Source organism: Labeo rohita, chromosome 6 (genome assembly GCF_022985175.1).
Source record: "Labeo rohita strain BAU-BD-2019 chromosome 6, IGBB_LRoh.1.0, whole genome shotgun sequence".
NCBI classification, from domain to species: domain Eukaryota; kingdom Metazoa; phylum Chordata; class Actinopteri; order Cypriniformes; family Cyprinidae; genus Labeo; species Labeo rohita.
In genome coordinates, this window is record NC_066874.1 from 2,877,873 (window position 1) to 2,902,270 (window position 24,398).

Sequence of the window (24,398 nt, forward strand, 5' to 3'; positions counted from 1 at the left end):
GTGCTGTCTTCAATGTCTGCACCTTCAAATCGTATGACATAGATTTCCATGATTCCTCTGGATCACCTCCTGAGTGCTGCCAACGTCTGTATCCTAGAGAGGATATTTAAAAGAATGGAGTACTCAAATTCTTGCGTATTAAATTTACCTTACCATTTATCATCCTTGAAAATACCAATAAATAAATAAATTAATCAATAAAATAACTTACCATATACTCCATAATAACACTGCTAGTGTCTTCATTTGGGTACTTCAACGTCATTAGTCTAAAGATGCAGACAACAACAAAATTCATGAGATTTAGCCTTTACATTTTTCTAAAAAAAAAAAAAAAAAAACATTTGAAAAATGTCATTATTATTCTGTCTGATCATTTCCTTACGGGAAATACAGGCAAGCAGTTCAGATGGAATTCTAACTAACATTACAGTGGAAAATGAAACTATAACAGTACTGGACCAGATCAGCACAGAAAGTCACTGTCCTGCAGAGTTTAGCAATATTCCCAATTAAAGGGATAGTTCACCCAAAAATGAAAATTCTGTCATTAATTACTCACCCTCATGTCGTTCCAAACCCACAAGTCCTTCATTCATCTTCGGAACACAAATAAAGATATTTTTGATGAAATCTGAGAGCTTTCTGACCCGGCATAGACAGTAATGCAACTGAAATGCTCCCAGACCCAGAAACGTAGTAAGGACACCAGTAAAACAGTGTAAAAATCAGTGGTTCAACCATAATTTTACAAAGCAGTGAGAATACTTTTTGTGTGCAAAGAAAACAAAAATATTGACTTTATTCAACAATTCTTCTCTAAATTGCGTCTTCTGCCATTATCGAGAGTACCTCTTTGCATAACGCATGCGTGTGGTTCTGCTGACGTAGAACATGTATGCGCTGGGCCTTGTTTGCTTGCAGAGGAAAGCAATGTGCATGCATCGTGATACTCTCCATAATGGCAAAATATGTGATTTGGAGGAGAAGAATTGTTGAATAAAGTAGTTATTTTGTTTTCTTTACCCATAAAAAGTATTCTTGTAGCTTTGTAAAATTATGGTTGAACCACTGATGTCACATGGATATTATATCAAAGTCCTTACTGCGTTTCGGGGCTTGGGAATATTTCAGTTGTGTTGGTGTCTATGCAGGGTCAGAAAGCTCTCTGATTTTATCAAAAATATCTTAATTTGTATTTTGAAGATGAACAAAGGTCTTACAGGTTTGCTAATCAAAGTTTTACTAAAAGTTCCAGGCAGGGGTGTTGGAGCTAAACTCCAGAACACTGGCTCTCCAAGAGCAGGTTTGACACGCCTGCCTTGCTTTAGAATGTATTGTTTTTGGGAAGATAATGTATTCGCAATATCTGTCAGTTTACAGTAATACCATATATTTTATATTTACTATATTAATAATCCAATTCTTATTATATCTGTCTTTTTTGTTAATGCAAAGCATGATTTATAGTTCAGGCACAGCTTTTCACAAAAACATTGAGTTTATAAAATGATAAACATCACATTTCTGCCTTCAAACCATTTTTAAGAAAAGGAATGAGTCAAAAGTACCCATTAAATACACACACACACACACACACACACACACACACACACACAAACAAACATATACATATGAAGAGTTCATTTGCAAAAACAAATAAATCCGTTTTTATTAATATTTATCAATATTTAATATTCATAAACATGTTTTTTTATTGTGTGTGTGTGTGTGTTGTTGTTTTTTTTGTTTGTTTGTTTTTTGTGTTTTATTGTGTTAGTTAGCTGTATTTTTGAGCTATTAATATTCATTCAAAATAAACCAACCACAGTTTGATTGATATTACTTGGAATGCAGAATAATTATTTAAAAAAAAAAAAAAAAAAAAAAAAAAAAAAAAATTGTCTGTTCTTGCAAATTAACTCTTAATATATACAAATATACACATGAACTCTTCATATATACACACACACAAATACATGCATACATAAATTTATTAACATATCAATATATCTTAGTGTCTTACTTGTTTAGATTTCTAGAAGACACATCAGCTTCTTTACCATCCACCAGTTCACATTTACAACTGCGTGCATTCCTCTAAAACAGAAAATGCAAAATACCCTTATTACTTTTGTTTATAAAGGATGAAAAGGCAATACAGCGGTTCACTTACCTTAGCCAAAACTTTTTTTCTCCGTCAGTAAAGTTGTGACATTCCTTCATTTCGCCAAAATTAGGCAGCGATGAAGAAACCAGTGATCAATGTATGCTGTTATAAAAATGAATAGCAGATAAAATGTTAAAAGTATGCAGCAGTCGAATGTGGCATTATTTGTACTTGCTTTCGTGCTTTAGCTAACGCTAATTTTACTGGGACTTGAGTAGCCTAGAAAGAGCACAGGAAGGTTTTATTTAACTGCCTATATATCATTAATAAGACGGAAAAGCACTAATTTTAATATTTCGCCGCATCCTCTGTTCCACAAGCACACGTACAAATACACTACAGTCCATATGCGCGTTCACATCCCAACCGCACGAAATTATCTATTAACGGTGCAATATACCAGTTACACTCGTCTGCAAAACAACACTAAAAGCAGACTAAAACACTTACAGAAATTAAAATTTTTGACTTAACACAAAGAAGTCTTTAGATTTTCTTACCTGACTGGTACTTCTAGCTCCGACGCCATGATACACCTCCTTCGCGCCGTCTTCATAAAATGCGTTGGAAACGTCATATCCGGTTTTTTGAACGGCGAAATTAAACCGTTTACGTTAGTTTAACGATTGATAATCAAGTAAAATGGAAACTTAAACAGTTTAAATTAATAGAGCACAATACAATAGTGTTTTGGTGGAAAAAGAAATACACTTGTGTTGTTTTAACAATAAATACCTGGGTAAAATGAACAGTGGCACAAAACCATTTTTTTGAGTGTGGGATGGAACTAAAAATCCTCAAAGTTGAACTCTGATGTGAATACCAAGATAATTGAGCTTTCTGGAAAATAAATTGCATGCACCTGCTGTTTTGATGGCATTTAGTGCTTTTTGCAGCACGGTTGTTTCATGCACCACGGAGAACAATTAACATTTGAACTTGACACGCTGTGGGAATGTGAAGGGCAGAGCACCGGTGAAGGAGCTTTGGTGGCAGTGATCAGCCCATTGTGAATGAAAACATCACTCCAGCTCTCTTTGTCTCTCTATGCTTGTTAATGCTTGGAAACTGTGATCAATGTACGTGATCGATCTCTTGCACAGCTGGCTGGACAGGATCACATTTCCCCTCCACTTTACAGCATGTCTCAAGGGGCGGAAAACATTTACCTCACATTAGACATGGACACGATGATCCTGTTTACTGGCTGGCTGAGCCTTTCTATTAATTATTTACCTCACATTGCGGAACAAATCATATTATCAGAGAGAAAACGCTTAGGACTGTGCTGTGATTTCAGGAGAATCATTCCATACATCGAATTTAACCGCTACTGCGTATTTACATTTGCGTTCATGTTGACCTTGAAATGTCTATGTTTTTGAATTTGAATTCTTATAATGTTTATCCTCAGCATTCCATAGTTTTCTGGACTTTTTATAGCTAAAAATGTGGTATTCACAGTTCTATTGTTTGACAGATCTTCATATGTTATATAATGTAATATATTGCAGCACTTTTTGCTGGAAGCATCAGTTCTTCCTCAATTAATTTGGGCTATTTTTAAACTTGAAGCAACTTTTACCCAGTTTCAGCTGTTTCCATGAATATTATATATATTTTTTTAAATATCTCACCACAGTTTTGAATTCTGGATAGAACTTATTACCAAGTGTTACAGTATCATTCACTGACCATACATACGAACACACCACAGGATAAATACTTAAAGGAACAGAGCGTCTTCCTGTTGGAAGTGTCATGGTTAGTACAGTTCCTTCAACTAGACTTACAGTAATTAAGTACTTTGTAGACTCAGTCCTGCACATGGTGGTTAAAGTTAAATGCCTGTGTGTGAGTGGATCCTTTCGGGCCATCTCTGTAAGTACTGTCTTTAGCTCAAAGCAATTTGTAGTGTGACACCGATTGTTGTCATCAGCAAAACACAACAGAGAGCCCCAAATGAAGGGTAACTTTGATAAATTGCAGTTTCTCTTGATTCTTGACAGTCTAAACTGCATTCTATATAGACTGAGAATAAACACATTTGGACACATGGACTTTTTTGTCTTAGCTAATGAAACAGTACTTCAGTTCTAAATGAATTTCTTGCTGTCTTGAAGCACTTAATAGCTTAAAGGAGAAGTCCACTTCCAGAACAAAAATGTACAGATAATGTACTCACCCCCTTGTCATCCAAGATGTCATGTGTTTCTTTCTTCAGTCGTAAAGAAATTGTTTTTTTAAGGAAAACATTTCAGGATTTTTCTCCATATAATGGACTGGTATGGTGCCCCGAGTTTGAACTTCCAAAATGCAGTTTAAATGCGGGTTCAAACAATCCCAAATGCGGTTGTAAATGATCCCAGCCAAAGAAGAAGGGTCTTATCTAGCGAAACAATTGGTTATTTTCATAAAAAAAAGATCAAATTTAAGTACTTTTTGATCTCAAATGCTTGTCTTGTCTTGCTCTGCCTGAACTCAGTGTTTTCTGGTTCAAGACAGTTAGGGTATGTCGAAAAACTCCAATCGTATTTTATCCCTCAACTTCAAAAATCATTTCAAAATCATCCTACTTCGCTGCAGAAGTACCGACCCAGTCAATCAATCAAACACCCTTAACAAAAAAGGAAAAACAGCGGGATCATTTGTAACCGCATTTGGGATCGTTTGAAGCCAGATTTAAACTGCATTTTGGAAATTCAACCTCGGGGCACCACAGAAGTCTACCATATGGAGAAAAATGCTGAAATGTTTTCCTCAAAAAACATAATTTGTTTATGACTGAAGAAAGAAAGACATGAACATCTTGGATGATTGGAGTGAGTACATTATCTGTAATTTTTTGTTCTGGAAGTGGACTTCTCCTTTAAGCAACGCCAAGGTCATGGGTTCAATTCCCAGGGAATGTGTGAATTGATAAAATATGTAAGTCACTGAGGATGAAAGCATCTGCCAAATGCATAACTCTAAATGTAAGTGCATTTAAAAGTGTTTTTAAGTTTGTAGCCAAAGCAGTGTCATAGGTTTGATTCTCAGGGAACGCATAAACTGATAAAATATATACTTTGAATGCAATGTTAGTTGCTTAGGATCAAGCAACTGCCAAATGTTTGTAACAACAGCACAGTCATGAGTTTGGTTGCCAGGGAATGCATAAACTGATAAAACATATTTCGAATGCAATGCTTAGTTGCTAAGTTGCTTGAAATGAAAGCGTCTGCCAAATGCATAAATCTATATATAAGTGCATTTAAAAGTGTGTTAAAAGTTTGCAACAACAGCAAGGTCATGGGTTCAATTCCCAGGGAATGCATGAACTTATAAAACATAAACTTTGAATGTAATGTACGTCACTTAGGATGAAAGCATCTGCCAAATGCATAAATCGGAATGTAAGTGCATTTAAAAGAGTGATTACATTTGTATTAATAGCAATGTCATAGGTTCAATTGTCAGGGAATGCATAAACTGGTAAAATATATACAATACTTTCAATGCAATGTTAGTTGCTTAGGATGAAAGCAACTGCCAAATGCATAAATCTAAATTTAAGCGTGTTTAAAAGTGTGTTTAACTTTGTAACAACAGCACAGTCATGAGTCTGGTTGCCAGGGAATGCATAAACTGATAAAACATATATTGAATGCAATACTTAGTTGCTAAGTTGCTTAGTATGAGAGCATCTTTGAATGCAGTATAAGTCATTGAGGATGAATGCATCTGCCAGATGCATAAATCTAAATGTAAGTGCATTTAAAAGTGTTTTTAAATTTGTAACAACAGCAAGGTAATGGGTTTGAATCCCAGGGAATGCATAAACTGATAAAATATATACTTTAAATGCAATGCTAGTTGCTTAGGATGAAAGCATCTGCCAAATGCATACATCCAAATCTAAGTGTGTTTAAAAGTGTGCACAAGTTTGTAACAACAGCACAGTCACAAGTTTGATTCCCAGGGAATGCATAAACTGGTAAAATACTATACTTTGATTGCAATATAAGTTAAGCTTAGGGTGAAAGCATCTGCCAAATGCGTACATCTAAATGTAAGCACGGTTAAAAAGTGTGTTTAAGCTCCTAGGAATCGCAAGGTCATAGGTTCAATTTCCACATTCAGATATATAAATATAATTGTATTCTCTGTAAGCTGATTTGGATAAAAGCGTTGTCAAATGTCAAATGTAAATGGAAAATGTAGCTATTAAGCTTTTGGCCATTTGGCATACTGTGAACTATTAGTTTTGTTCCTTGGAAACTTCTTTATTGTAAATAAAAGATGTCCATCATTCAGTACACCAGCTGATTTTGCATTTCCCCTGTTGCTATTCAGATGACTGACTGTCATCAGTTTTTGACCAATAAGAGAGAATGATTTAATCACAAACTTACACAAGCAATATATGCCAGTGCCATTCTGTATTCTTTGCATAACCCAATTCGTCTCTTCGCCCTGAGATTTACTACCTAAATACTCTAAGCAAGCTTTCTGTTTTCATCCCTTATAAAAAGCAGTGTTACTTCAGAAAAATGTGAGAGCATTCATAATACATTGGCTGATGGCAACTTGGTAGGAAAGCCTTGACAAAACTGTGATCCTATTTCAATTCTGACCTATTTAGTCACTGAGGAGAGAATAGAGATGTCATATTTCATCTCTGATTGGACAGGCATGATTCTGAGTCACCTGTATAACATGACGCCCTCTGGCTCTCTCCACCAAAAAACATCAGCCATCAGCGTAAAGATGTCATTATCTATTCACAGGTCATAATTTCAAGCATCCGGAGTGTTGATGTTAAGTCACGTCCTGTCAGTGTTTAAGAGTTGTACCAATCACATACATGCTTTAGGCTGAGTTTTCCACTCCGTGCCCGAGAGGGGAAGTGGCCTGCTGGGTCTGGCCCCACTCAGTTTCAATGCAATCTGCTACCACTGTGGGCGGTGCGCCTGTACACTGACGGAACTGCTTCTGTTATCAAAAGGAGCTCCGGTTTAGTGAGGCAAGCGCCTTTGCGCTTTACAGTGTTTCTCATTTGGGTCCTCTTGACATGCATGTACTAAATGTTATTCTGACATATTAACGTTTTGTTTAGAAGTGAAAAACAAACTTACAGCAAGTAGAAATGCATGGGATTTGTTGCCAAATGTGAGTTGCAACATGTCAGTCCATGTGTTGCTGCCCCCCCACTGGCTCATATCCTGAGTGACTGTGAGTGCCAGTGATGTGTGTTCCTGTAACTCAATGTGCAATTCAACACGACAGAAGAAGAAGAGAGGCAACAAGAGAAGCGGCAAGTGATTTCTTGGTTGAGTCCTTGGTTGTTTGAATCAGTTGACAGGTTAAAAGAAACCCCTCAGGTGTTCATGGTAATTGACCCTAGCATTAACCCATGCCAGGATAATTTTTCATGGCTGTGCCATTAAATATATTATGTCATTTAACACTTTTTTTTTTTCTTTTGATGGCTGGAAAAGTCTTTCAAATAAGTAAAATGTCAAGTGTTGTGTGAATATGCAGGATATTTTTGTAATTTTCATCTAATTAAAATGATTTTATTGGCTATATGGCTTTTTGTTTTGCTTGTATTGTTAAAAGTGCTATTAATAAACTATTTGTGACCCTGGACCACAAAACCAGTCATAAGAAGCACGGGTATATTTTTGTGGTCCTGGGTCACATTTAAAGTCTAAACTATGAAATTCAGTTGCTGTCGTTTTACATATAATAATCAATACTCAAATGTCTACACACATTTAAATGTCCCATAAGGCAGTTTTTATGTCCCTTTTTTCATTATATAATTGTTTTATACGTCAGTTTGCTGTTGAAATTTTCAAATCGTGATTGTCATAAAAACATACATTAAATAAGCCATTACTATCTCTATCTAATATAATGAATATGAAATCTAGAATATATTTTAAGCAAAGTATTCATTTCTACAGTAGGTAGCTAACAAGAATAGCTTTCCTGAAGTAAATGTTAAGTGACATGTTGTTCACAAGCTGTTCCATTGATGTCTCTCTGGATTGTACCACTGATTGAGCGATTACATGAGACATGATACATTTCAATAAGTTGTTTTCAACATCCCATCTGATGTTCATTCATGAAGAGGTTAATCTTTTATTCATAAGACCTGGTTGCTGATATACAGTAGTGATCCAGCAGTCTCTATAAAATAATTCAGTAAAATTCCTTATCCGAAATCAGTGAAAATGTCATGGAAGTCATGAAGATTCACTATGTGGCCAAGGTGTTGATGTAAGACTTTGTTAGCCTTTATGACGTTTGTCTTTGAGAGATTCAGTCACCAGTGCCAGTAGCGTGACCACGGGACAGTCCATATTCTCTCATGACTTCATTTTCAACACATCAGTGCACATTGAACACAGTTGCCTCTCGGCCTCTGAACAGAATGAAGGACGGCCGAATGTTATATATTTAATCTGCTCTTGAGATGCTCTTCATTGAGTCTCTGAAGCCACAGGGCTTCAGCATTCTCCTTCACTCACTGTTTGCAAAGCCTCACAGTGATTCTTTTTCATTAATTAAGCATTCTGGTAAACAAAACCATAAAGCCATTAGATATTTCCAAGAGAGCGTCTGTTCACTACTTAGAGTTAACCTTAGCAGCTGTAAAAACCTTGATTTAATTTGTTCTTTGCTGAGAAGCCATGCACAGTAGTGTTTTATCTAAGAGAGATTGCCATACGCTTGCCTGGATGAAAGTGCAGAAACGTCCGCTTGAACTCCCGCTGTTAATGAGTTAGCGTGCAGCATGGCAACCTCTGGCCATGAACTCTCCCGAGGCTGATTTGGTGCAATTAGGAAATTGTTGTTTTATTAAGCATAAGATAAGAAATCATAAACAACCAGCCCCTTCCGCCTCTGTGTGCCACGAGGTGCTGTGACCAGGTCAATTCTCTTTCTCATGTTCACTGCAATGCTTTTACGTTTCAAGGAATTTTCTGAAGCCAATGACTGTGTTCTCCCACACTTTCATGGCATGTGCACGCAGGTTGATGTGTTGAGAAATGAGAGGGTAATGCCGTCCGCCACATGTGCAGTCATATTTTATTTCTCACCGGAGTTTCCTCGTGCCTTCCTGAATTTCATCACCCCTCAGACTCGCACCTGCTGATGATAGCCCACATAAAAGCAACAGCAGGACATGGAAAGCATACAAACATCCTTACAAGTCAAACAGCACTCCAGTCTTTTAACACTGCGTCTATTTTTCCAAAACTAAGAATTTTAATGAGCGTGTTTATACTAGTGGCTGATGATGAGGACACAAGTGTGGACAAGTCACTTGTCCTTGAGGAATGGGTCACGCCGTGTAATCATTTCATGTTTGTCAGCTTAAGATTATTTGATAAAAAAAGCAACTGATAGCATTTTTTAAGTCCAAATGAAATGGTTTGACAACTTAATTTTCTTTTCAATTATTTATTTCCTCTTGAAATTTAAAAATTATTTAGAATGGCATATTGACCTATTTCTGCATTTTATATATTGTGCACAGTATGCAAATGGTCTGTATGCATGGAATAACCAATGACCGACTTTATTTTGCCCAAATATGCAGAATGCAACATAGCACACTGCATGTGCGCATATCTTGACCTTGCATTACTTCCAGTACAACTTACAATAGGATATTAGTAACATAAACCACAATTTTTCTTGACTCTTTATTTGATCAGACTATCAAATGTTACTGTAAACACATTTGAACACAAAATGTAATAAAAAATTTAATATGATTTATAAATGCACATGCAGTATAATGAGGAAGTGAGACAAAAGCATAGAATACTGCACATTTGTTATTTAATGTACTATTTCTAAACTATTTCTAAAAACAGTATAGCCAAAATTTGAGTGTGATGAAGAGGCCAATTGTCATCAGCGTTTCATTGATGCATTCAAATGGTTAAATCAAATTATTTGCATATGACTTTGTATCTCTGAGCTGTTTTTTGCATACTTAGATTTGTGGTTGTTGGTGTTTATAATTGCAGAAGGGGACGCTCTCATTCTAGTAATCGTTTTTTTTAAACAGTTTTATCACGTTTGTTTGCAGCCATGCATGTGAGTCAGCAATATTTTTGTTCCATTTTCCAGGAAAAGAAAGACTGTAAATTCTAAATGTGTATATCTGTTAAACATTTGTTTTGTCAACTTATATACTAGCATAGTAAATGACCTCAAACTGACAAATTCAATATGGACGTTAATATCACTATTCAGCAAACTTTCTTGTGCATCAAATTGTCAACTTGATAATGTAGCAGCAAAATTCATGGGTTTTAGCTATCAAGATAAAGATTGTGTAGCAATGTTATATGCATCAAATATAACTTCTTTGGTCATTTAAAGGCATAGCTTATCCAAAAATGTGACTGAAAAAACAAAAATGTTATTTGTAGATCATAAAAAATATATTTTTGACTGTTTTTGTCCCTACAATGAAAATAAGTTGGGTCTAAAACATAAATTAACCATAATGACTTTCATTTTATGAACAAAAAACAATTTTTTTCCAAATATATCATTTTGTGCTCCACAGAAGTAAGTTTTTGGGTAAAATGTCGCTTTAATTAAAACATAAAGGGGAAACTTCATCTCTTTTTCCTCTTCTGTGTTTGTGCGCTACATTTCATTAGAAGGCAAAGCTTTGAGATTCATGCAGTGTGTTTATTTTCCGGGCAAGAGCATTCATCAGAGTGAAGCATGGGGTGGAGAAGCATACGGCATGTTTCGAGGACAGCTGGAGGAAGGGGATGTTGGGATACGTAAGCTTGCTATTCTGTTGCTGCTTGATTGGGAGTATTTCCCCTGTGTGGGGCGAGAATGTGATTGAGGGGCTCCGGGGGCTTATGAGCACATTAAGACCTCCATCAGTCCATGAGACAGATGGACCGTATCTCACGATACCATAGTCGCTGCCACCCATTTGTTTAATTGACAAAATTTATTCAAAGATTTATTTTATGACAAAAGTCTCTTTAGAGATGCAGTTTACAGGTGCGGCATAGATAGAAAAGCCTTTGTACGAGAGCCTTGGCTGACTTTACACCCACATCAATGTGATGCTGGCTGCGTTGGCCTTGATCAGGCTCTTTCTCTGTTGATCAGTAGCCCTTGGACTGAACTGAGGCATCCAACTGTGTGTGTTTCACTTTGTGCTACTGAGTGCGTAGATGCTTTCCTCATGTGTCAGCAACAGTTTAGGGCGTGTATACACTCGAGCTGTAGTGTCAAACACACTGAATACTGAATCTGGCCCATGGGTAAAATACTGTCACTCACTTCATGGAAAAAAAAACCTCACTCGTGTTTATTCATTATATTGGTTTGATGCATAATGTTCTTTTTAAGCTACAGCAGGACCGATAAATGTGGTGTCCTTTAATTACATGCATTCGGCTGATACGCAGGTGACGCTGCTATTCCAGGACAAGCTTCCATTGAACAATTATAGATTTGGAATGAGAAGCAGATCTATAGTTGTAATTAGTCATACAATTGTTTTTATTGATTTGTTTTGGATTGCACTTGATTTAAATTATTAATTAATTCATAAATTGATTCATAAAAATTGTTATTGCAGTTGTTTTTATTATATTTCATTTTCAAAATTGTTTTTATAAATAATAATAATAATAATAGATAAAAAATATAATAAAATTATTTATTTGTGTGTTTTGCTTTGCAGTCCTGAGTTGAAAAGTGTTCCGTATGTATCAGCAAAAGTCAGGGTTCTCATGGGGTTTGGAAAAGTATGGAAAAGTATGGAATTTGATTCAAGTATTTTCCAGGTTTGAAAAAGTATGGAAAAAAGAAAGCAGAGTATGGAAAATGATTTGAGTGTTTCCAGACTTTTGCCCCTGTTTAATTTTTTATAATAGAAAGTAAGAATTTAATGAAAATAAATGTATAGTACAAGAAGCAAGGTTTTATGGCAGCTGTTTAGTGATTCTTTAGTGATAATTGTGTTAATTATGTTAATTGTTAATTATGACTGAATGAATTCAAGGTGGACTTTTTCATTATGCAAAATTCAGGTTATAAGCATGTTGGGTTTCTTCTCACAGTATTCTTATCACTGTATTACATAGCCTCAGGGACCTTTGCAAAAATAAAGAATATACAGACTTTTATGTGTGCACAAGAAATTGTTAAACTTAGCATATAGGACAATGCACACTGATCCACCTATTGTACCATCAGCCCATTTCGCAGTGTGATTTCTTGGCCACCACAGTCTATGTATTAAAGAGACCTAAGGCCTTAAAATATGGTATACTGCCCTAACAAAAGCCAAATTTTAAACACTTTTTACAGTACCAGTCTTTTTATAGACACTTGAGCTTGGCAAATTTTATGCCATCAACCCATTTCGTGTCATGGTTTCTCTGCCGCCACAGAAGATATGTTAAATTGGACATTAGGTCTTGATATTAGAGGTACTACCATAAGAAAAGACAGATTTTGAGCAAGCAGATCTCTGTTAATTCATGTGCATCCATGCTCTCGTTTTATTCATAGTAAGATGGCAGTGATGCACAAAGGAAATAGGTTTCATAAAACTAGAAACTGTAATGCGTAAGCATGCAAAAAAAATTCCCATGCGCATGTGAATAGTTTCTCGAGGGCACAAAAAAAAAGTTTTTCATGTGCTTGTAAAAGTCTGTATTTTGTATTTATTTTTTTAATTTTTAATTGTTATTTTAGGGGCTCTGTATGTTGTCAGTTCGAGAAAATCAGTTAAAAAATATTTGTATTAAAATATAAAAATATACGTATATATATATATATTTTTATTTTTTTTGCATTGATACTATATATATATATATATATATATATATATATATATAGCATTTTTATGTATATATAACCTTTATTTTAATTACATGCTGCTTTTAGTGCACAAATTCACACTTTTCAGGATCTGCAGATGTGTAGGTGGCACAGCTGTTTTCACTGCATAATTACAGAGGTTTGACTGAGAAAAAGACTGTAATTACAATCTGTATTTTTTTTAAATATTAATCGCGATTAATCGCATCCAAAATAAAAGTTTTTGTTTACATAATATATGTGTGTGTACTGTGTATATTTATTATGTGTATATATATACACACACACATTCAGTATATATTTTAAAAATATTTACATGTATATCTTTTTATTGGTATAATTATTATTATTATATATATATATATATATATATATATATATATTTAATATATAAACATAACATATTTTCTTAAATATATCCATGCATGTGTGTGTATATTTATATATATATATATATATATAATACATTTACTCTACGCACACATATATTATTTAAACAAAAATGTTTATTTTGGATGCGATGCGATTAATCGTTGCACAGGACTAGTATTTTTAATTAGCCATACAGTTGTTGTTTTTGGTTTATTATTATTATATTTAAAAAAATATATACAAACTTTGTTTTTAAAAATGCATCCTACATTCTCCTGCACAAAAAGTTTGAATGTCAGAGACATGGCCTGGTGGGTGGTGCAGGTGCGTTGTGTGTGTGCAATGTGTTTCTGTGGTTGGTGCGTATGTGTAGGCGATGTTTCTGATCCCACTCCCCCCTTTATCTCAGTTTTTTACATTTCTGCCATTTTCTGTCAGAACAGGCTTTAAAGGAATAGTTCACTCTCAAATGGCAATTCTATCAAATTTACTCACCCTCACACAGATTTGTAACATGGGTAAACATATAATGAAAATTTGCGAACTATGCCTTTAAGAAAATGCTTGGCGAATTATATATGCAACAGTTAGCATGCTGCCGGACCGGATCTGATTCCGTGAGCTGCATGTTGAACATACAGTGGTCTGTTCACATGAAGCATGAAATGAGAAACGTCTTTCAGCAGAGCAGCACTCTATAGGAATCAAACTCTGCCCTCAGGTCTGAGGGAACCTGAGCACGTCATTCCATCGGTGTATAATGCAGATCATCCAGCCTCTTGAGACTGATGGAGACAGATCGTGAGGTTTAGCAGGAGATTAGGTCCTGAGAGGATACTAAAGCTCATAACAGTCACAAAGTTAGGAAATAATGCTTCCTGATGGAGTACACAGACCCCCATGCATGTGCATTTGCATGCAATGTTTATTTAGGTGGTGAGTGTAATGAGTCTGTGTGTAACGTGGCTGTTTTTGGCTGTACTCTCCTCACGTCAGGACATTATTAATGTGAGAGATGGATCTGCACTGAGCTGCCTGCAGGATAAACTGGAGGAGAGAAGCTCCTAGAAGCAAAGAGCAAAGTCCTCCTCCAACACAAAACAAATTGTTTTTATGAAGTTCATTTCAGATAAAACAAGAATTGTGTCTGAATCAAATCCATACTGTCAGTGTCTGACGTATAGATAGAACTGTCAGTTGTGCTGTTATATTATGGACTCACACAACAATGCTAATATACAGTACAACAGTACAAAAGTGATCCAGATTACAGCACAAGAAACAAGCGTAATTGCTTTATCAGAAATATGAGATGTACATTTCTGCTTATGAATTCACAGATTTGCACTCATGCTTTAAAAGGTGCATTTATTTGTTTTTGCAAACTGATTTTTTTCCCCCAGTGGTAATCAAATCAAGTAGATGCATAATCAGTAGTCCTACTGGTAACACTTTTTTTGAAGCCTTCCTGTATAATGAATTATTAATGTTCATAATGTTTTTTATAATGCATCTTCATAAATAATTGTAACCAAAGTTAAAATGCATTACAATATTTGCAGATCCTTTGGTACAACTGAAATTGATTGTTTGTCATGATGCTTTTCAATGCATTATACTTATATAAAGGTGCAACAATGAATAGATTCTATCTATCTATCCAGTGCCTAAAACTAACTTTTTGCCACAGCTGCCAATGGCCGGTGACGTGATCAAATTTACCGGACAATTTTTTTTTTTTACTGGCCATGAAACTCTTTTTGCAAAAACAGGCAGCTAACATATTTACAATGTTTTTGTCTCTATTAAATGCATTTTCCCTTAAATTTAACTATTAATTATAGCCATTCAGCATTACAGCATAATTGAAAGCCATTATTTTTAACAATTAATGGGCTCTGAAATATATAACGAATTTTAATATAAGTGATTTAAAACAGTCTTCACATAAACTGTAAATTATATATGCATAAGCCATACAGATTAATCTTTATTCAAGCTACAAAAGTTGATCAGCGGCTAGAACAGTCGAGTGATTTCTCTTTTCATTTTGTTCTTTGATTTACATTAATGATGGATTCAGCAGGTTTTATTTTAAAATCAGCACGGTCTCTTTAAAGCCTGATGCACATGACACGGATCTGACACATATCCGATATTCTCCCAACTCGAGGTAACTCGCCAAAACCATAGATCTGAATCGCAGAATCCAGTCATAAAAACGGAATTTACTGTGTCACGAAATTTGTCACGAAAAATGTCACGAAATTTGTCAAAGTTTGAATGAATTTATCAAAAGTAGGTCATTACACTTAAATCAAACCACAATATGGACCCGTATCTATAAAAATTACACCGTAAAAATACAATTTAAATGTGAATCCTGCATGTTCTACAAGTCACTGTTTTAATGAATGGAGCAGACAAGTGGTTTTGTTTACTACACACACTGAAGCACACGTGACACCCGCTGTGATTTCAGCATTTGACCGTTCCATTTTAGGAAAACTAGCATCATATCATATACACACAGAAATGTAAAGGCAGACACAGCAACCCGTCAAAATAAAAGTTAACTTGAAGACATTGTGCGAGAAATATATTAATAAATTAATGTTTTATGCCTTCATTTGATAACCAGAACATTTTAACACAGAAGTTCTGAGGGTAAAAAAAAATATATATATTCATAAGGCTATTTTAAGAATAAAGCATCCAAATAATTAGACATGCTAAAATGCAGAATTTGATAACAATAAAACATATGGTGAGAAAAAATAAAACATTTCATAGGGCCCTAAACATGTAATTAAAAAAAAAATCTCTATTAAACTGATGTGAAATTTTATAAGTTTTATGATTTAATTAATTAGACATGCTCTTTGATTAATAAAATTTAATTTACTGTTAAAAAGGTGTTGAGAAAAATTAAAACAGAAAAAACTGATTTTATTCCAATAATTAAAAAAATATATATTTTATTCGCTTTACGGCAGAAACAGCGAATCTCTTTAAAAACTGGCTGATGTTCTCACTACATTGCGTTGTTATATTTCGTAAACGCACCATCTGGTGACTTACACTGTTACATATACTCGCCAATGCCGATTTTTACTCGCATTTGGTGCTTGGTGAGTGTTAATTTTAGGCCCTCTATCTATCTATCTGTCTGTCTGTCTGTCTGTCTGTCTATGATGTAGAAATTCTCTACAAATGTACTGGCTGTAGTTTAATTGTGTTCATAAAAAGCACAAATAAGATGTCTTCAATGTCTCAGTTGTTTAGCAATGTGATTTCAGCTAAAACTCTATCAGATGATATTTCATCAATGTTTCTGGTATTTCAAACAAACTCTGCTCATATTTTTTTAAAAACCCAAAGTCTGCCATCAAAAGTAAGAAACTTCAATAAGGACTCTCAGCATATTCCTCAAAACCAAATGATCTGAGCTTTCTGTATGTAACCAAACACATCATTTGTATATGCAACCAAGTCAAGGGCCATGAAAGCGCAACCTCTGAGCAATAAAATTGTCCTCCAGGATGTTACAGACAGTGAAAGCAGTGTGCATATTCCTGTGCACATGTAAATGTGGCTCTATCCAGACATCAGAAGTGAAATGGATTGCGTCTGTGTTGGACTGGACAGTGTGGAGATGAAAGAGGATTGGGCAGGGCGTGTGAGGGCTGTTATTATGGCTAATTGGCCGTGCTGTTTGCCGGAGGGCTCGCCACAGTTTGACACGTTAGATGATAGGTTTCCCGCATGTCCTCCGCTAGACTGAAGGAAAACTCAGAGTCCATCCCTGTCCCACTTCCCTCAATCCTGTCCACACCCTGTCCTCATTCTCTTATTCACTGGCTTCTTGTCTGCTCCGGGTCTGTTATAATGACAGCTCTTGTGTTATTGTTGGAGAGACGTGTTATTTGATCACAGTGAAAGTGTTGACAGGCCATTAGTCAGGCAGGCTTGAGGTGTAAAGTTCATTTCCCACCCCAGAGGAACATGTAGGTAAGAGACAAGGGGTGAGATGTGTGTGGCATCACTACAACACACGTCTATAAGAACATGGGAGGAGAGATGGAGAACATGGGCAAGGATGGAAGTCATTCCTAAAAAATAAATGGAATTATAGAAAGTATTGTTTGTCCCTGTTGAAAAAAACAGCATATGCTGGTTAGGTAGGTCTTGATGCTGGGATGCCGGTTTTAGCTGGTCCTTAGCTGTTTTATGCTGGTCCTTTACTGGTTTATGCTGGCTTTTTGCTGGTTCTTAGCTGGTTTAAGCTGGTCCTCGACCAGCACATGACCAACTAAGGACCAGCATAAACCAGCAAAGGATCAGCATAAGCCAGCTAAAACCAGCTAAAACCGGCATCCCAGCATCAAAACCTACCTAACCAGCATATGCTGTTTTTTCAACAGAGGTAGCACTCAATATAAACAAGTTAAGTTGTTATATTTGGTATATATTTAAGTGAGTACCTTAGTTCTAGGATGCTGTGTGTGGCTTTCATAAGTTTGAGTAACTGTTGTGTAAAGTAATTGTCAATCTACATTCATGTCTCATTTGTAGCAATTAAAGGTGCAACAGGAAATCTTAGAAATGCTAACTTAAGCCTCATAGCACAGAAAGCGAACGTCCCACCCTCCCTACAAATCGCCGTCCAAAGCCACGCCTCCCGAACGCATCTACACACACAGACTAGACAACCAGAGACAGCATTACTACAATACATTGTAAAACCGAGTTGAAATGTCCAACAGCTCAGAATAGGAAAACTGTGAGGCGCTAATAATGCATGTGAGACGAGAAGACCCGAGTTTTTTTCCGTATTTCCCAGAGTTTAATAAAACGCCTCACGTACTGACACACTCGTCCACATACATGGGGTGAGTGAGGAAAAATGTACACAAGCATGCATCCAACTCAGGTCACAAACAGGAAGGAAATAAATAAAATAAAGAGAGACAGATGTCCGTAGAGTGAATTATCTCTTCACCTTTCCAGAATGTACAGACACATGTTATGCATATGCGCAATTGTCAGTCTGCCACAAAACTACCGTAAATGCTCTAGCGGCTGGTCCTACATCGTATGTCATTAACCCGTGATAGCACTTTATAGTACAGTTAGTAAAAGTATTACAATACCAGGAAATAAGATCAGGTTCTTGAGGTTTGCCTGCTATTCTCGCTCTGTCTGCAAAGCGTACATGAATGTGCTGATGATGTACGGTATCTGTCAAACAGGGTGTGCAGAGGTATGCAAATACGTATGTTGACAGGCAGTTAGGACAGCCTATCGTAATGTACGGACCGAACATTTTGATTGGATGAACATTTCTTGGTCCTGCGCCTTCCACAGTATATGAATACATATAAATACATTTTGACCACTTAACTTAATGACTGCTATTGGGATGTGAAGAAACTTTCAACCAACATAACTAAAAATGTTTCTGAAGACAATCACCTATTGCACCTTTAAGTTGTATGTACTGTATAAACTTACTCTACCATTCAGAAGTTTGGGGTTAGTAGGAAATTAATACTTTTATTCAGTAAGTTTGCTTTAAATGGATCAAAAATTACATTCATAATGTTACAAAATGTTTCTGTTTCAAATGAATGCTCATGCTGTTCTTTGAACTTTCTATTCATCAAAGGATCCTGACAAATATGTTGATTACAAAGTAGCAAATCAGCATATTAGAATGATTTCTAATGATTACTGACTGGAGTAATGATGCTGAAAATTCAGTTTTGATCACAGGAATAAATTACATTTTGCAGTATGTTACAGTAGAAAACAGTTATTTTAAATTGTAATAATTTTCATAATATTACTGTTTATACTATATTTTAATCAAATAAATGCAGCCTTGGTAAGCAGAAGAGGTATTTTAAACAACAACAACAAAAAACTCAACCCCAAACTTTTGAATGGTAGTGTAGGTCTTAAAGGCCTTCTCTGGATATCAGCATTGACCATTGAAACACCCAAGCAAGTCAATAAAATATTGCTGGAGTGTTCTGGGTATTTGCAGAATGGTTGCTTGCTTGCAAAAAATGCTTCTTTTTCTCTTTTTCAAGTCTCTTTTTATTCTCTTAAGTCTTTTCCATGTAAAATGTTTTGCATGTTTTACTTTGCGCCTGGTGAAAATGATGCACTCGGTATAGCTTAAAAATGTTTGCTGCACAATTTGAGGTATCAGGCGTGTCTGTGGCACAAAAGGCATAGTTTAAACCTTAGGGTTAGTGGTTAGTTACATATCACTAATGAGCCACTTAACCTTTAGAAGAATTAAGTAAACTGCTAAAATAACAACCACAATGTCAAAAACACCCTCACCGTACTCGCTAACGTACAGCGTAGTTTTTGACAGCCCAAGGTCAATGTGTATTAGGCCACACACAACAAAGATTAGACAAATATGTGAGATCAACTGCATATTAATGACTTTCTCGCTGTGTATGATGGATGTAGTAATCCGTACAAATTACACTTTAAAGATTATCTGTAATTGCCTGGGCCTGATACATATTGTATCATTGGAAAGATGCATATTGAATTTGTAATTCCATTTATCTGAGCAGTAAATGGCAAATGGATATGAGGAAAATATGTGTTTCCTGTTCCTGCACGATTGAAATCTCACCCAGTCAATTCTGAGCAAATCCTCGCGGCTTGCAGGATGTAATAAAGCCCAGACCGTCCACAAAGAAGAAACTTTATCTCACCACAGAGAAAATAATCACAGTTTTCTCTGTGTATATAATTGAGGGCAGCCCTTGAAAGACAATAGAAGAGATTGAAGTGGCCTGGTTAATTGTCTGTGGGTTTGTGCACCGTGTCTTGACTCTAAAGCAGAGATTCCCTGTTGCGGTCCTGGGGACGAGAGCTGAATTAGCCAGGAGAATATGACTCAAGATTATTCACATTACAAGCTACAGTAGTTCACGGCAAATGAGAGTGAATATTTTATGTATGAGTTGCTCTGGCGCACGGGGAAATGTTATTGGTTGCTCTTTTACAGCCTTCATTTCATTTAAGCATCATCCTTCTTAGAAGAAACACAGAAACAAATGACAGTTGTTGAGATACACAAAAATATGAAGCAGCACAACTGTTTTTTAACAATGACAATAATCAGAAATGTTTCGTGAGCAGCAAATCAGCATATTAGAAAGATTTCTGAAATATCATGTGACGCTGAAGACTGGAGTAATGATGCTGAAAATCAGCAAGAGTAAATTACATTTTACAATATATTCGTGTAGTAAAAAAACTGTTATTTAAAATTACAAAAATATTTCACAATAGTACTGTTTTTACTGTATTTTTGCTCAAATGAATGCAGCTTTGGTGAGCAAAAGAAACATAAAAAAAATCGTAATCATTCCCAACTTTTGACCATTAGTGTTTTGTAAGAGTGTTATAAAACGAATGTGGACAGTATAGCTCAGATTTTTATTTTATTTTTTTTAATGCTTGAGATCAAATTGAGACCTTTGACGTTTTTGCCAGTTTTGTCTGAAACTACATGAGATGCGTATAAGTTTATTGTGGTCTTATGCATGGGACCATGAAAGCAATGATATTTAATGCTTTTTTTGTGTGAGTAAAGCTTTTGTATGTGTTTCTTTTCTTTTCTTTTTCATGAACAGAATAGAACTGTGATTATATCTATTCAAAAGAGATCTGCACTCTGGAAATGTCTTACAGAAATGCATCTTCCTGGCTGTCATTATGTATTAAAAGTATTTTTGTAAGACATTTCAAGCATGCAGATCTCTTTTTTTATGGACTTTATTTTTGTTCGAAACACCTGAACGTGCTGAAAAAGCATGAGGATTATTTGGTTCTACTATAATTGTAAGACTGTACCTGCTATGTGTGATCAACAGAAAATCTCAGTTGTGTGTATTGAAACTTATATTTATGAACAAAAATATCTCATCCTTTCAAATCTCTATTGTCTGCCCAAAGACATGTTAATCTAGAAACAAACTTGACTTGAGACGTTGCACATCGAAAAATATTATATACATACACAAACGCCCACACAGCGCATGTGTTCTGTCAGGTGCTTTGAGTTATACAGTTCCCGTTTCATCTGAAATCCATGTCAGCTCCATAGAGAGATGACTGTTCTGTTTAGTTAATCGCTTAATGCCACAGATCTTTACCAGATGCAGAATCATATGTTTCATTGAGATATTAATTAAAAACACTGAATCATGCATTAACGTCATCTCTCTGTCAGTCTCGCTCTGGTGGCCATCATGCTAGACGGACGTGCTGACAGCTCCAACTGTGTCAACATTACAGGATCAAAAACCCTGTCGACCTTTCAGACTAGACAGGTGTGCGAGTCTGTGTAAACTCTGACATTGTTATGTGAATAGCAAATAGTGAAATGAAGGTCTGATTGAGTTGCAGAGCATGAGTTTTAGAGATTCTGACAGCAGGCATCAATGTCTGAGTGTTTGTGAATGGGAAAAGGCCAGAAGACGAAACTGACAACATTTCTTTGTGTCAACCTCAGTTTAGGGGTGTTAATAAAGGTGGTTCTTGAAACAGTTATCAGTGGCTGTCTGGTTTTATAATATGAGGTGGAAAAATACAGTAAGGTTTTGGACGTTGTTAGGTAGTTGATAAGGTGTTCTGGGGGATCAAAAGAGTTTGATTTGTAAATATGAACTGGATCTGTTTTTCAATGTAAGTCTGAGAGATTTTTGTTTTTTTTATCCTTTTGTCATCTGTCAGATGAAAATTGTAAGTCTGGTCCTTTAGAAAAGTAAGTGCACACCTCTCTTCAGCCAGCTGTAAAATAGCCATGGAAGGTCTGACCTCACACAAAGCTGTGTATTAATTCACTAAGGTGCAAAACTACCTTGTGTCTAGACACATTAAAATCTAAATGAAGTTGTCTACATTAAAAGCACCTGTCTGCTACAGAATGTGCAAAGTATGCTCATGTCAGATGTTTTTTTAAAAAAAAAAAAAGCAGAAGAATTTCTCCCAGTTGACACACTGTCATTTTGGATAGAAAGTAATACTTTTTTTCATCAAGCATGCATATAATTACTATTTCAAATAAATGCTGATCTTTCCTTAGAGAATATTTAAACAGTGTATCACAGTTAATAATAATTGATAGTAATATGAAGCGAATCAGCATATTAGAATGATTTCTGAAGCATTACGTGACACTGAAGACTGGAGTAATGATGCTTAAAATTTAGCTTTACATCACAGGAATAAATAAGATTTAAAAATAAAAATCTCGAACTTTTGAATGCTAGTGTATTTCTGACTCCACTAGTGTTGCACAATATACCGGTATTTAAAAAGTATCGCGATACCCTGCTTTTAAAAATGGTACGATTCCGCATTTTACCAGTAGCGGTACTTTAAGAATGCATTTTAATAATAGCCGTATTTCTGTGTGTCTGTGTTAGTGAATGGCGCAGACACGCGATTTTGTTTATTAACTTTACGCACATACGTGTGGCGCTCACGGTGTTTTCAGCCTCTGCTGCCTCAATATGTGAGTACGTGAACACATGAACATAATCTCTAGAACTGCTCTGAGAGTCACTTCATGAGCATTTTACCATTTCTTTTGCGGAAAACTACTGTCATATAATGAAGACCCTAAAGGTCTTCACAGCAACCCGTCAAAATAAAAGTTCAGTTTACCTTGACAGTCAGAAATATATTAATATATTACTTAATGTAAAGATGGTACTATTACTAATAAAAAATATTATTAAAACAATGTTTAAAGGATTTTTACCAGAAAAAAATATTTACCAGAAAGTTGTAAATACACTACACAGTATTTCTGAAATAAATAAATAAATAGCCTATAATAAATTAATTATTTATCAAATCTAATTATGCTTTATAAATTCATTAGACATGCTTTTGATTATTAAAATGTAATGATATGATTAAAATAGAATCCAGAAAATTAATGGAAAACAGAGATTCACAAACAAAACAGAATTTGAGAAAAATAATAAAACGTATTTCACAGGGCTTTAAAAAACATGTAATTTTTGTTAAACTTTTAATAAATTGCTGTTAAATTCTGCAAGTTTTATGATTTTAATTAATTGTACATGCTTTTTGATAAATATATATATTTTTTAATGTAACCATTAAAATACAGTCTAGAAAAATTTAAATGGAATTTAGGCAAAAATAAAACAGATTTCGTAGGGCCCTCTTTATTTCAGTTTTTGTATTTTGTAGTTGTCCTTTAGTTATTATTATTATTATTTTTATTTATTTTTTTTTAAAGGGGGGGATGAAATGCTTTGTTTTAATAGATAAAATAACTATGATCTCCACTTGGATAATCTATTATTAAATTACTTTTCCTATTGTTCTATGTTTTTTCATAGTATCGGTTCAGTAGTAGTATCGTAATATTTTAATCAGGTATCGTATCAAAGTCAAAATTTTGGTATTGTAACAACACTAGACTCCACACTTTATGTACCATCAGCTTAACTGCAAACTTGTCGCGTAAATAAGTATATATTAGCTATTTTAAAATGACTTTCCATCTGGATTATACAATCTGATTTCAGATCAGTCTGTTTTACAGTAATTTTGTTTTAAAGTGATCAGTTAAAGTGAGCGTTCTGTATCTATTAGAGTCTAAATATTTGAATTTTTGTGTTCCAGGTAGCCTATTTTGGGTTGCTTGTCATTTAGCTTTCATCTAAAGCAACTTACAGTGCACGCCGTGCTGCTTCAGTCCCGCTGGAGCGATCTTGATTAAGTGTCTTGCTCAAGGGCACAGTGCTGATAGGGGAGCTTTGTATCTTTCCACTTTTTATGGGTCCGCCTACCTGGGATCTATTGTGTTGCCAATGCAAAATGTTAACCACCACCACCACCAGCACCTCCTATTCTGTGTTATGACACCACACATCCTCACTGTAATGCCTTTCTCTTTGCT

General features: G+C 35.3%; 1 protein-coding gene and 1 long non-coding RNA gene across 2 annotated transcripts in view; one reads left to right on the forward strand and one right to left on the reverse strand.

The window, feature by feature from the left end:
* ptprfa (protein tyrosine phosphatase receptor type Fa) overlaps window positions 1–24,398 on the forward strand; it is a 236,252-nt gene that overhangs the window by 11,127 nt on the left and 200,727 nt on the right. The gene's annotated exons all lie outside the window — the stretch shown is intronic.
* On the reverse strand, window positions 2,063–2,938 carry LOC127166261 (uncharacterized). Its single transcript, XR_007827882.1, has 3 exons — window positions 2,671–2,938; window positions 2,177–2,272; window positions 2,063–2,100 (listed from the first exon to the last, which is right to left on the reverse strand). It is a non-coding gene; the product is annotated as an uncharacterized LOC127166261 (long non-coding RNA).